The sequence below is a fragment of the Dasypus novemcinctus genome, chromosome 4, assembly GCF_030445035.2.
Source record: "Dasypus novemcinctus isolate mDasNov1 chromosome 4, mDasNov1.1.hap2, whole genome shotgun sequence".
Taxonomy (NCBI): domain Eukaryota; kingdom Metazoa; phylum Chordata; class Mammalia; order Cingulata; family Dasypodidae; genus Dasypus; species Dasypus novemcinctus.
The window spans coordinates 123083182-123097075 of NC_080676.1; positions in this window are offsets into that span (position 1 = coordinate 123083182).

Sequence of the window (13894 nt, forward strand, 5' to 3'; positions counted from 1 at the left end):
AAAGCCAAGTGGAGCTTTCAACATTTTATAACTTACTCTTAACACCATTTCTCATCCTTCTAAAATAGGCAATGTTTTTTGTTTTTTGTTTTTTTTTTTACCCAGTTTCTTCTCCATGTATTTTAATAGTTCTTAACTCATTTTATGGAAGATGGGTTACAAGATGGAAGATGAGATACCATTAATTTTTGTTAATTCTTTATTATATGTATAATGGAAATCTGAAATTCTTTAAAATTCATAGAATTTAGATGATGTTTGATTCATCTTTAGAGTCTAGCTGAATTCTTTATATTTAACGTTGCTTTATTTTTGGGGATTTTCTTTATTATTTATTTGGACTGGGAAAATGTTGGAGAGATAAATGACTATACTCAAATGTTTCCTGCATTGTCTAGTCAACTTTAATTTCATTTTCCCTTGTCCCTTTCAAATTAGATTTTAAACTTTTTGAGAGAAAGATTCATATCATATTTGATATTGCCCAATAACACTTAGAAAAATTCTATAAAATGTTAAATGGAGTAATTAGTAGAAATGTTTATACAGAATGAAAGTCCTTGATTGCTTTAAATTTAATATTCTAACTGTCCCAATTACAAGTATAGTTCAGTTGGTTGCCCTTATTGAAGTTTACCTACATAATATTTCACAGAAATATTTTATTAGTTGGTTTGATAGGGAAAAGAAACAAACATTGGTCTCTGGTGTTTATAAAGCAATTTCAGACTTTTCTCATTCTCTTTATTTTGTGAAGTAGATTGAGCAAGGATTGCTATTTCAATTTTACCAAAGACATAACTGAGGCTCTTGGGAAGGTAAAGAAACTTCTCAATATTGGATAGGAAACAAGGGGTAAAACAGACTCAAACATGGGTTTTTTTTTTTTACTTTGTATCTCATATACTTGTCACCAGAACTTGAAACAACAAGGTTTTGCACAAAAGAAAAGCAAAGTCTTTAATCAATGTAGAGAAAAGAAGAAAGGAGTAATTTTTATTAATGCAGTAAAATATACTGGAAATACAAATTTATAGAGTGATATTTTATTTTGAATGTCAGAATTTGAATGCATTTTAGAGCAAATAAGTACCTAGATATTGAACATACTAATGTAACTTTACAAACTTATAAAACATCAGATTTTGAATGTAATACTAGAAGAAACATCCGAACATTGAGGTAAAATATATGTAAATATGATCCTTTTTGGGCGTCTGAATATCTGAGCCTTATGGTCCTCTTGTACCAAAGACTCATTTACTTAGCATCCTAAACTTTTTATTAATTTCCTGCTTAAAAATATGTGATTATGTTTTTTGGGACAGTAGCAGTAAACAGACAAAAATCTCTGTTGTAAACAAGCATACATTCTAATAAGATTGACATAAATAATTTTGGGTAAGAACTAAAGAATAATTAAATAAGAAATAATGAGGAAGAATGGAAGAGATGACAACCATGGAAGTTCTTATTTTGTTCTTGGATAACTACTTTAATCTAGTAATTCTACTCTGCCAAATAGATTTTTTGTTCTACCAGTGTACATGAAATTCTCGATGTGTGCTCCTATTTTGCATAAAATATTGAAGATCCCTCTTAGAACAGATACAAGTTCACTAAAAGAAGTAATTTAGACTGTCAAATTATTTAGCTAGTCTCCTAGCAAAGTTCTGTTGTGATTATATAGAAAACCAATAACATTTGACTATGAGGAGGTGAAAAAAATAAGAAAAAAAATGAGTCATTTAGTATTAGCTGATAGTTTGGTACAAATGGAATTCAAGATGAAAAGATACTGCCCCTTGTCTTAGAAAATTGTTTCTGAACCTGTAAAGCTGAGTCAATGTCTATGAAATCCAAGATGCATGACTAGGCAGCTCTGGTGTAAAAGTCTTAATATAATCTTTTAATCTCTCTAATTTTGATGCAGTTTATGTGAAATGACCTGGTTCTAGATGTTTATGACTAAACTTGTCCCTATCTGCAATGTTTTACAATTTAAAATAAAAGAATGTGCAAATAATTTGTTCATTAGGCCACTGCATATTTCACTATCAATGTTTCCCTAATACTGGGCATCAGTACATAATGAGGTATATAATAAGGGAAAAGTAATTATCTCTGGGGATTTTTAAATCAGATGTATCTATATTTTGCCCAGAAAACTCCAATTTGAAGAAAATGTTTCAGTCCTGAAGGAAATGGTGCACAAAATATTTTATGATCTGGTCTTTAACTGTGCAATTTAACTCATGGAAAACAATTAAGGCATTAAATAGACTCAAGGTATTTGTTTGTCATTTTTATTGGGGCAAAAACAGATAAGACAGTTTTAATGAAAGACTTAATTATACACACCTAATTATGAATATTTTAAAGAAATAAATGTACACAAATGGAGTTCTTATAAGGTTAATAATTATTCTTTTAAAATATAATCAAAGATTTTTGGAAATCCCAGCAAGGATCTTTTAAAAGAGATAGCTTTAAATTAGGTAAGGAAGAAAAGTAAAGAGCAATGTTAAATCTGAATGACAACTCCTGTGAATAAGTAATTCAATAGAATTTAAATATAAACATATTTTACAAAGAAGTAAAAATCCTTCTGGGGGAAAAAGAAAGGGAACTTTAACAAACTTTAATTTGCATATTTTAGAAATAGCAAATGATCTGAAATTATCTGAAAAAGTTGCAGTCCATTTCATGGCTTTCTACATCGTCACATGTCTATCAAGTTTAAGAACATGGAATTTAGGCAAAGCCATTTTTATTTTGCAAATATGCTAAAGTCAAAGAATTTGCCAGAAATATGAAATTATGTGTATATTTCATTAAATCTGAAATAAAAAACAACAGTATTTCTGAACAGTGTAAAAAGTGTACCAAATAATTCTGATATTTAAAGTCTAAGAAGCAGAATAGCATTATTCTAATAGTCTATAGTATTGAGGAAAAGACAACATATGAAGCCAGACATAATGTCAAAAAGTTTATCTTTTTATTGCCTAGTAATACTATGAAAACCTTGAGAAAAGAAATGAAGAGTGACTACAATGTTGACTCTGAACCCCCCCAAAAATAATAAAATAAATGTCTTTCCTTGTGTTGAGTAAATATCTTATTTTTATTTCAAGGAAAGAAATTGCTTTGGTGGTAGCAAAATAGCTCAAATAAACACTGAATGTAATTTGGATGAAATAGATTTTAGAATTTAGATGTTTTGAGTCCTCTCAGTTTTCTAAGTTAAAATCAAAGTACAATATATCTGGCTCCAGTCTTAAGAGAATTTGCTATAGTAATACTAGAAATAAATGTATCATGTTTCATGTGAATATTCCCAATGTCTTTGAGTTTTATAGGTGTAAATAAATTGCTAGGATTTGGGCTGGGGAAATTATTGTACTGGGATTTAAATTTTTAAGATATGAGTGTCAATATAATCTTATTTTAGGGCAGAATACACTACGAACTTTATCAGTTCTATTTTTATATATAATTTAAGCTATATTTCTGAATATAGATGGAGAAAAGAAGAATAAAAAACAAACCAATACAAACATTCAGAAACAGATTTCAAACAAAGCATGTTCCATAGATTTGGGGTTATCTAATGTATCAAGCTTGGAAAAATAATCAGTAAAGGAACAGAGAATAACTGGAGTGTTTGGAACATACCATTTTGAAAATTTATTGTGAAACTTTTGAGTAAACTAGCTCCAGACTTGCATTACGAGACATGAAAAAAAAAGGAACTAAGGAAAAGTGGATATGGAATAAAGACTTTTAGAAGTTGATGCTTCATAAGTAAACTGGAGAGAATCCCTCTATTCATCATATAGGAGGCAAGTCACTGTGGAAAATACGGAGTATATGCAATTTTGTGTTTGTGTATGTCTGTCTATCATCTAGCTATAGATCTATCTATCTAATTATCTATTTAACTAATCTATATCTAGCTGTCTTGCTCTCTAGCTATCATCCCTCTCTTCCCAAACTGCCTTAACTAGTAGCTATCTATCTCCTTTTTATTGAGAACAACAACAAAAAAAAACCTCACTCAGATTACAGCATACTTGGAATGTAAAGGATATATTCTTTCAGGATATTTTATACTATGAAAACAATATATGTATTTCCTATTTGTAAATATAAAGTGATATTTTGATAGTTAATATCTGAATGGCAAATATGCCTTTCAAATTCCTTATCCACCTGTTATAAATCACTGATTTTGAAATTTACAATGTTGTACGGTAACTCTTCAGAGGAGCAAACGCTAATTTCTTTTACAAATGAAATGAACACCATTGCAAAATGATGACCTTATTTTCTTCAAGCAATTTATTCCTCTAGGAAGTGATTAAAAAGCAGAAACTATATGGATTTTGAGTGAATGGATAAACAGGATAAATTGCATTGTCCCATCTCCTTTGAACAAATTAAATCACACTAAAAAGTACAATAAATTTATCGAAAGACAAATACTCCCAGAGAAATAAGTGTGGACGTGAGAGGCTCCTTTGTCCTTCTGGTGCTGGTGGCATGAGATAGGACAGGGAGGAAATTATATTGGCTGATTGTGCTGTCTATGAGCTTCTGGCATTGTTAGCACCAGCTTGAAGAGTCACTAATACTTTCTCTCATTCACCTCTCTCCTTCCTGAATCAGCTCCAAATGATTGTTTATGGCAGAGAACATTCCTGATTTGTGGTACCAAAGGTAATCTTGATCCTCCACACACTTAGGAAAACACCATAAAGCAAGCATCTTCTTAGGTAAGTTACTTTGGAATGCCTTATATACTTTAAACCACAGAAAACAGAAAATGGGGAAAGCAGATGTGGCTCAAGGGATGGGGCCTCTGTCTACCAAATGAGAGGGCAGGGATTTGTTCCCTGGTGCCTCCTGGTGAAAAAGAAGAGAAAGCGTGCCTGCTCGGTGAGCCAGTACCTGCGTATCAAGCTGAGTGCCGGCAAGGTGAGTGAAGTGCCTGTGTGGAGAGCCGAGTGTGCGCGTGGCTGCCCACGCTTTGAGCTGAGTGCCCACGTGGTGAGCTAAGTGCCTGCATGAGTGACTGTGCGGCAAGTCGAGTGTCTGCGCAGCAAGCCAAGTGCTCACACAGTGAGCCAGTGCCTGTGCAAGTGAGTCATACAGCATGATGATGATGCAACAAAAGAGAGATGAAGGGGAGAGTCAAGGTGAAGCGCAACAAATATCAGTAACTGAGGTGGAACAATTGACAGGGAACCTCTCTCCACATCAGTGGTCCCAGGATCAAATCCCAGTGAATCCTAGAGGAAACACAGAAGAGAAGACAATAAGAGAAATAGATACAGAAGATAACACAGGAAATGGATGCAGACAGCAAAAACAGCAAGGTGAGGAGGGGGAGGGAAAGAAAAAATACAGAAAAAGAATTGTAGGAGATGCATTTTTCAGGGTTTGAAGATAAATGAAATAGTCTCTAAGTTTATGGTACTTAATATCTCCTAACACTATATACTATGAGGTACTTGAAGTATATTTTTATTTTGCTAGCAGTTATAAACATAGTCATGGTTGTATATTCTGTTCATTTTGGGATTTGCAATTGGCATTGCAAATTTAGTGCTAAGTTAAATAAATCACAATAAGGAAAAATAAACATTTTACTGTTTTACCCAGAAGAGTGATATGTGTAAGGTAGAGAAATCAACAAAGTGAGCATTTTCTGAGTAATGCAGAAATTCCACAAAGTTCTACTAAGAGATTCAGCAGGCATAATGTCTCACTTTGAGTCTTGCTCTAATTTACTCTGACCTTGACCTTGACCAGCTTACTTTGGTTTTGTTTCATAGTTTTCTCAGTAAATTAAAAAGAAAAGAATAAATGGGAAAAAGGATTACTAAGCCTTATCACTATATAACATTATGGAAGGCATTAAGAACTAGTTAAAACACCTCATGCTTCCTACAAAAAATCTCCCTGTAAAGACTTGGTATATCATTTTTCATCTTGGCATTTTCCCCTTGTTGTTGTGTTGGGATTCTTTTGAGCATAGATCTCCGAGATTGGCAATTTGCGTAGTACATAGATGATTCTGGAACCATTCTACTTCCCATTTGTAAGTCAATATAAGTAAATGTGACCTTCAGGTCTTTCAAGATGAAAAGAGACAGCCTTAAAGTTAATTCATTGTGTCACCTAACCTCTCTCCCCTTCAGGTAGAAAAAGATATTGAGCCTTCTAGCTCAGTGAACTTAAATGTGTGACAAATAAAGGGCATTTTGCATAAATGCATTTCCAGTTGAACTTTAATTTTGGTAAATTGCTTAATATTTTCTGCTTCAAAAATGGAGCGCCTTCTGATAAAGAATACATTGAAGATATAAAATTAATTTGCTTATACACATACAAAGCAAATCTTGAATAAATATTTTCATTAGGAAGGTGGTCTTTGTAATAACACCCTTATTACAGCAAGCAATAATGAGGCATGACATTTAATTCTCAACTATTTTAAAAATGCCTTAAAAGTCATGCATTAGTAATATCTTTGACAAAAATTATATGTAACGTAAGGAGACATAGAGGGTAGCTGTTATTTGTTTTTGCTGACCCATCCAGTTTATTTCTTTCATTTCTAATGTTAACCATTCAACTTCTTACAGAATATAATCTTTATTATATATATCAGCAGTAGCAACTTGGATAAACAAACCAGATAGATTAGTTAGAATCCATGTAACACAGGGTTTTAAGCATGTGATGGAATGTGCCTTGTGTCAAAATGCCAGCTAATAAGAGAAAAGTAAAATAAAAATTAGAATAACCATAGCAAATATGCTGTTAAATAATTAAACATGTTGGTAATTTTTACATAGAATTCCTAACTTAAATAAGACAGATAATGTAGAAAAATAATATATATTTTTAAACACTTTAAAGAGTATGTATTAGGGAAAATCATTTTAAAGATATAATAATGAAAATGATTTATTGCTCATGATTGTATCTAATTAGATGCGTCATGTCACTCTATCATCAGTACAAATCTATTGGTTAGTTAACTCTCTTCCTCTTTTATACATGAAGAAACTGAATCTCAAAGAAATGTTATTTCCCAAGTTTTAATAGCAAGTTAGAAATGAAGCCGGGATTTTAAATCAAATCTACTTGCTCCAGGTTTCCACTAAGCCATATTGTGTATAAACTTATTTATCTTATGGATATGAGCTCTTTGCATTAAATTTGAAATGCATGTGAATAGTTATGAGCTAAAATGATTATTTAAAAAAATAAAGTACAGCCTATGTTTGAATTGACTGCCTTATGACCTTTTTGAACATGCTGTGTTTTGATTGTCTTGTTCAAACATGCTGTCTACCTGTAGAAACATACAGTTGGACTTCATGAAAGAGTAGAAGTAATTGCTTATTTGAGGGGCAATAGGGAAAATTGCCCCCTCCACGTCTAGTACTTACTTATCAAGACATTTCCCAAACAAGTTTCTGCCAACTGCACCCCTAAAAGAGTCATTCCTTAGTTTACATATTGTCCTCTCCTTGTGATCCACATTAAATCATACATATTGTCAAAGAATTATGAGGCGAATAACTCAGAGGTAAATGCTTTCAAACAACTCAGAGAATCATTCTGCGATAACTCGGCAGAGTACAGCTGAAATTTACCCAGACATGAATAAGGTCAGTCATGTATAGATGATGTCATTGAACAAAGAAAATGTTGTAAAGACTTGAGTTACAGATAATCTGTGGAAATGAGTCTTGTTTGCTTTATTTTTATTTTGAGTAAGTAGATTGGCTAGCAGCCATCCAGGAGGGCAGTTTGCCTTGGGAAGATGAAATTAGGAAAGGGAATATTGAAATGTGTTCCCTAAAAAAAAATTTCAGCTCTGAGGACAAATATGCAGTGTTCTTTGGTTTGGAATAATACCTGTGATTGCCATTTGGTGGCACTTTTTCCTCTGTTAGTGTGGATTTACCCCATGTCCCTGTCTATGATTTTCTAATATATGCATTTTTGAGAATCTAACCCCTTACTACAGGTTTTCCTCTCCTCCATGCAACCTAATAGATTTTTTTTAAGAAGGCAGAATTTCCTTAACTAAGGTGTCCAGAGTATCAGCTCAATCCCAGACACTTAGCAGTTCTATGAATAGATGCTATAGTAAGCCACATTGATACCGTAGGACACTTTTTTTGGCCCTAACACTTTTTGCTTTGTACCCAAATCTACTCTAACCCACAAGCAGGTTCTGCAAAATAGCTCTCTGGTTAACATTTTCTCCAAAGGTACATTTGTAAAATGTACATATCTCTTAATAAAACACTTTTCAGCTGACATTTACTAGTTTACACTCGATGTGCTTGTATTAGTCAGCCAAAGGGGTGCTGATGCAAAGTATAACAGAAATTGGTTGGTTTTTATAAAGGGTATTAATTTGGGATAGGAGCTTACAGATATCAGGTCATAAAACATAAGTTACTTCCCTCACAAAAGTCTATTTGGAACAAGACGGCTGCCAATGTCTGCGAGGGTTCAGGTTTCCTGGGTTCCTACATTCCTGGGGCTTGCTTTTCTCTGGGTTCAAGGTTCCTTCCTTCCTGGGGCTGCCTTCTCTTTCGCTGACTTCCCAGGGCTCCAATTTAAGTCTTCAGTATCAAATTCCAACATCAAAACTCCAACTTCAGAAACCCTCAACTCTGTTCTTTTCCATGCCTTTTATTTGTGATAAAAGGTCTAATCCTAACTCAATCATGCCCAGGTACAGATCAGATTACAAGCATAATCCAGTATTTCTTTTTGGAATTCATCAATTATATCAAACTGCTACAGTGCTAGAAAGGTCTTTCATTGCACTGCAGATATAATTGGTAGAATATCAATATAACAAGCAGTTTTTAAAAACACCAGATATCAACCAAGGGGATGGTTCTGGGAGAGGCTATCAGTCATGCACCTACATATAAAGCAATGTTTGTTAACAGCCATACTAATTGGTGTTCAGGAAGTGATCATGTAAGCATGTTACTTTCTAACGTCATGAGGGTCTTCTTACCATTAGAGATCATTATCTTAAATTCCCAGGTCTAACTGCTTTCTGCTATCCAATTAGCTGGGTCTCTTTGGAGCATTACCATAATCCAAAACAAGAATTTTGTAAAATTTATCAGTTACAGAAAAAAAGCGTTCCCAGGAAACGTGGAGCAAAGCACACAACAGTTGGTATACCAAGGGACTCTTGGTAAATAAAGTTTCAACTATCCTGAGGGGCTTTTTTGCCATTTACCATGTGGCAATGTTTTGTAAAATTCTGAACATACAGAACTTGCAAACAGTCATAAGGAAAACAATGCTAGGCTATTCAGTTCCCATGAAATAATAAATATAAAAAAGTTATAATAAGAGTATGAGAACAAAATTTTTCTCTATCTCACATTGTCATGAAAATTTTTATAAAATTGTTACTTTGTAATAACTATTAGAAGAGAGGAACCCCACCTCTTTGTATGTAAATAAGAGAAGAAACTGTATATAATTACTGAATATAATTATCATCAGCTCTTGGGTATAAATGAGAGAAAAAAGTCACCCAAAGATAGGGAAGTACTGAACAGTTAGCATTCTTGTAACTAGACCATAGATGTGCATCACTGTATCTACCTTAGTTTTCTGGTTACTAAAGCAAATACCATACAATGGGTTTCCTCAAACAGTATGAATGTATTGACTCACAGTTTTGAGGCTAGGAGATATTCAAAACTAAGGCAATCTTTTCTTCCTGAAGACTGCAGTATTCTGGGGCTGGTTGCTGGCCATCCATGGTCCTTTTATCTATCACATGGTAAAGCAAATGTTGGCCTTTCCTGACTGACTCTCACTCTGCCTGAAAAGAACTCCAGTAATCTGGATTAAAACCCAAATTCATTTAGTTGGGAACACATTAACTAAGGTAACATCTTGAAGAGGCCTTATTTACAACATTGATCAGAATGTGATCAAGACAATGAATACGTCTAAACTGACACTCATTATTCAATCCACATAACCATCCCTCTTAAAAAGAAATTTGCCCGTGGAACTGAGAGTCTACAACTGCAAGCAAGAGGGTCCCATCCATAAGCCCTATGAGAAAACAGCCCCCTCTCAATTAGAGGTGGAGTGGACCTCACCATCCCAGAATCCTTAGGATTGGGGAATGACCTATGAACTAAAGTAGACTTACTGTATTCTACTATAGACTTGTGATTCTAGCAATGGAAGAAATTATATCATTGATGTGGAGGCAGTGGCCACTGGAGGTTCTGAGGGCAGTGAGAGGAAAAACAGGTGTAATATGGGGGCATTTTTGGGACATGGGAATTGTCCTGAATGACATTGCAATGACAGATATGGCCGTTATAACTTTTGTCATAACTTACAGAATTGGGTGGGAGAGATGGTAAACTACAAGGTAAACTTTAATCCATGCTTAGTGGCAATGCTCCAAAATGTGTTCATCAATTGCAATGAATATACCTCACTAATTAAGGATGTGGTTAATGTGGGGAAAAGTAGAAGGTGTGAGGAGGAGGGCATATGGGAACCCCTATATTTTTTATGTGACATTTGTATAATTCAAGTATCTAAAAGAAAAAAAAAAGTATGCAATGTTGGGGGTCCTCAGACCCATGAAGCAGTTTAAGGAGAAAATTACCAGCAAATAGCTGAAAACTCATCTGGCCATAGTCTTGGTTTCCTAGGGCTGCCATAACAAATCACTACAAACTAGGTGACTTAAAAGAACATATATTAATCATCTCATAGTTCAGAAGACTGGAAGTCTGAAATATAGTGTTAGCAGAGCCATTCTTCCTTTGAAAGCTGTAGGGAAGAATTCTTACTCTTCTACCTTCCGACATGTGCCATCAAGTCTTAATATTGCGTGGCTTGGATCTGCAACACTTCATTCTCTGCTTCCAGAGATTGAATGGCCTCCTCTCTTTCAGTCTGTCTGTTTCCAAATTTCCCTCTTCTTATTAGGATATCAGTCATATTGCCTTAAGGATCACCCTAATCCAATTTCACCCAGTGAATCACATCCTCAAAGACACTATTCCCAAAAAGTGTCAGATTCAGAGGAAATGGGGTTAAGATTTGAACACATCTTTTTTTTGGGGGGTGAGACAATTCAACCCTTGATTAACATGTCATATTATTATGAGTAGAAAATAAAAGGGCATGGAGAAAAATCTTTCTAACTGATACGTGTCATTTAGAGTTCTGATACATTATTTATTGCCTTATAAAAGAATCTACCAATTAGTTAATTAATTGTGGTTTGGAATAAGGAAAGAATCCTCCTTAATATATGGTCAAAATTTTTCTTAAAACAAGCTGGATAAGTGCTATTAATTGTTCCCTTAAATTTTCCTAAGCAATCAGGAAGTTTCAGAAGATGAGGAGAACAGTCATCATATTAATTAGCATATTCTGAAAACATTTGTTGAAAGCTTTCAATATAAATAGTATGATGAAAATATTTGTATAAATCAAAGCTCCAGCTTTCATGGAGCTTATATTCGGTTGGATTATATTCTAGCATGGTAGATATCACATTTCCCCATCATATTAATATTATATTCCATTGCTTACTTGCAATATCTTCTGCTCCATTTTTCTTTTATTTATTTTTTTTACCTATAAAGATAATTTTATCAGTTTACCATAGTCATTCCTAGCAGAGGGTGGGGTTAAATATATAGCACTAGGAACTAGGAACAGTAAGAAAGGAGAAAAGTTTCCTCCCCTTAATCCCAAAGATTTTTAAAATATTTATTGTAGTAGTATATACATATATGTAACTCAGAATTTCACATTTTAGTAATATTCTTTGGTACTATTCAGTGATATTAATTACATTAATGGTATTATTATTATGCTATTATCACCAGCATACATTTCCCCAACTTTCCCATAACCTCAAACAGAAACTCCACACCCATTAAGCAGTAACATCTCTGTCCTCTTTCCCCACCCCACCCTCAGCCCCACCCCCACCCCTATAACAGGTAATCTACTATCTGTCTCTATGTAATCCATTTATTCTAGATATTTCATATGAGCAAGAACATGCAATATTTGTGGGTTTTTGTTTAGCCTATTTCACTCATTATGAATTCAAGTTTCATCCACGTTGTAGCATATATCAGAACTTCATTGCTTTAAATGGATGAAAAATATTCAACTGTGTATATATACCAAATTTTGTATGGATTATATGGCAACCATTTAGCTCCTGTGAATAATGCTGCAAAAAATATTAGTGTGCAAATATCTCTTTGAGTCACTACTTACAATTCTTTTTATATATTACAAGAAATAGGATTGCCTGGTCATTAATAATTCTATTTTCAAGTTTCTGAGGAACCAGCAAACTGACTTCCACTCTGGTTGCACCATTTTATAATGCTATCAATAATATATAAGGATTTGAATTTCTCACCATCCTGGCCAACTCTTGTTATTAGGTGTATGTCTCAATAATTAATCATTCTGTGGGTGTGAAGTGGCATCTCAATGTTCTTTTTTTAATAAATCAATTTTATTGATACATATTAATAAACATATCATGTATTCAAAGTGTGCAATCTTTAGTATTTGCTATAATCACAGAGATGTGCATTCATCATTTCAGTCATTGTTGAAGCATTATCATTATTTCAATAATACTAATAATAAACAAAAAACAGACAAACAAGAAAATTTCTCTACTCTCAATCTCTCTATGCTTCCCCCACTGTACAAAGCTGCTGTTTCTGGTTATTCTATCCAAAGTGTTTAATCAATGACTTTTTGTATAATCACAATGTTGAACATTCATCAACTCAAAAATTTTAGAACAATTTCATTACTCCAAAAGTAAAGATTCCACATCCCTCCTTAGCATTCCTTCCTCAGACCTACAAAACCACTAATCTCCTTTCATCTTTATAAATTGATTTATATTTACATTTTTTTATAAATGGAATCATACAATATATAGTACTCTGTGTCTGGTCTCCACTTAGCATAATGTTTTTGGGTCTTTAAGTGTGATATTAACATTTTGTATTATTAACTTAAACATTCATTCAGCTTTAAAGAAAAACAGTCACATATGCAATTCTACCCATATTCATATTTCACATAACATATTTAGTTCGTATTAAGGCAATCATGCAGTATTTGTGTTTTTGTGTTTGGCTTGCTTCACTCAACATAATGTCCTCCAGGTTCATCCATGCTGTCATATGTTTCATGACTTCATTTCTTCTTATAGCTGCATACTATTCCATCGTGTGTATACTTCACAATTTGTTTATCCAGTTAATGAACCCCTGGGTTGTTTCCAACTTTTGGCTATCATGAATAGTGCAGCTGTAAATAATTGTGGCCAGACATCTATTCATGCCACTGCTCTCAGGTCTTCTGGATATGACATTGCCAGGTCCCATGGCAAGTCTATATTCAATTTCCTTAGGAACTGCCAAACAATCCTCCACAGTGGCTGTACCATTCTACATTCCCACCAACAATGAATAAGCATTCCTATCTCTCCACATCCTCTCCAACATTTATTCTTTTCTGACTTTTTAATAACGGTGAGTCAAAAAGGTGTGAAATGATATTTCATTGTAGTTTTGATTTGCATGTCCCTAATTGCTAGTGATGTTGAACAATTTTTCATGTGTTTCTTCACCATTTGTATTTTTTCTTTGGACAGTTATCTTTTCAAGTCTTTTGCCCATTTTTTTAATTGGATACTTTGTGGGGTTTTTTTTTTTTGTTGTTCTTGAGTTGTATGATCTCCTTATATATCATGAATATTAAACGCTTATCAATATGTGATTGGCAAATATTTTCTCCC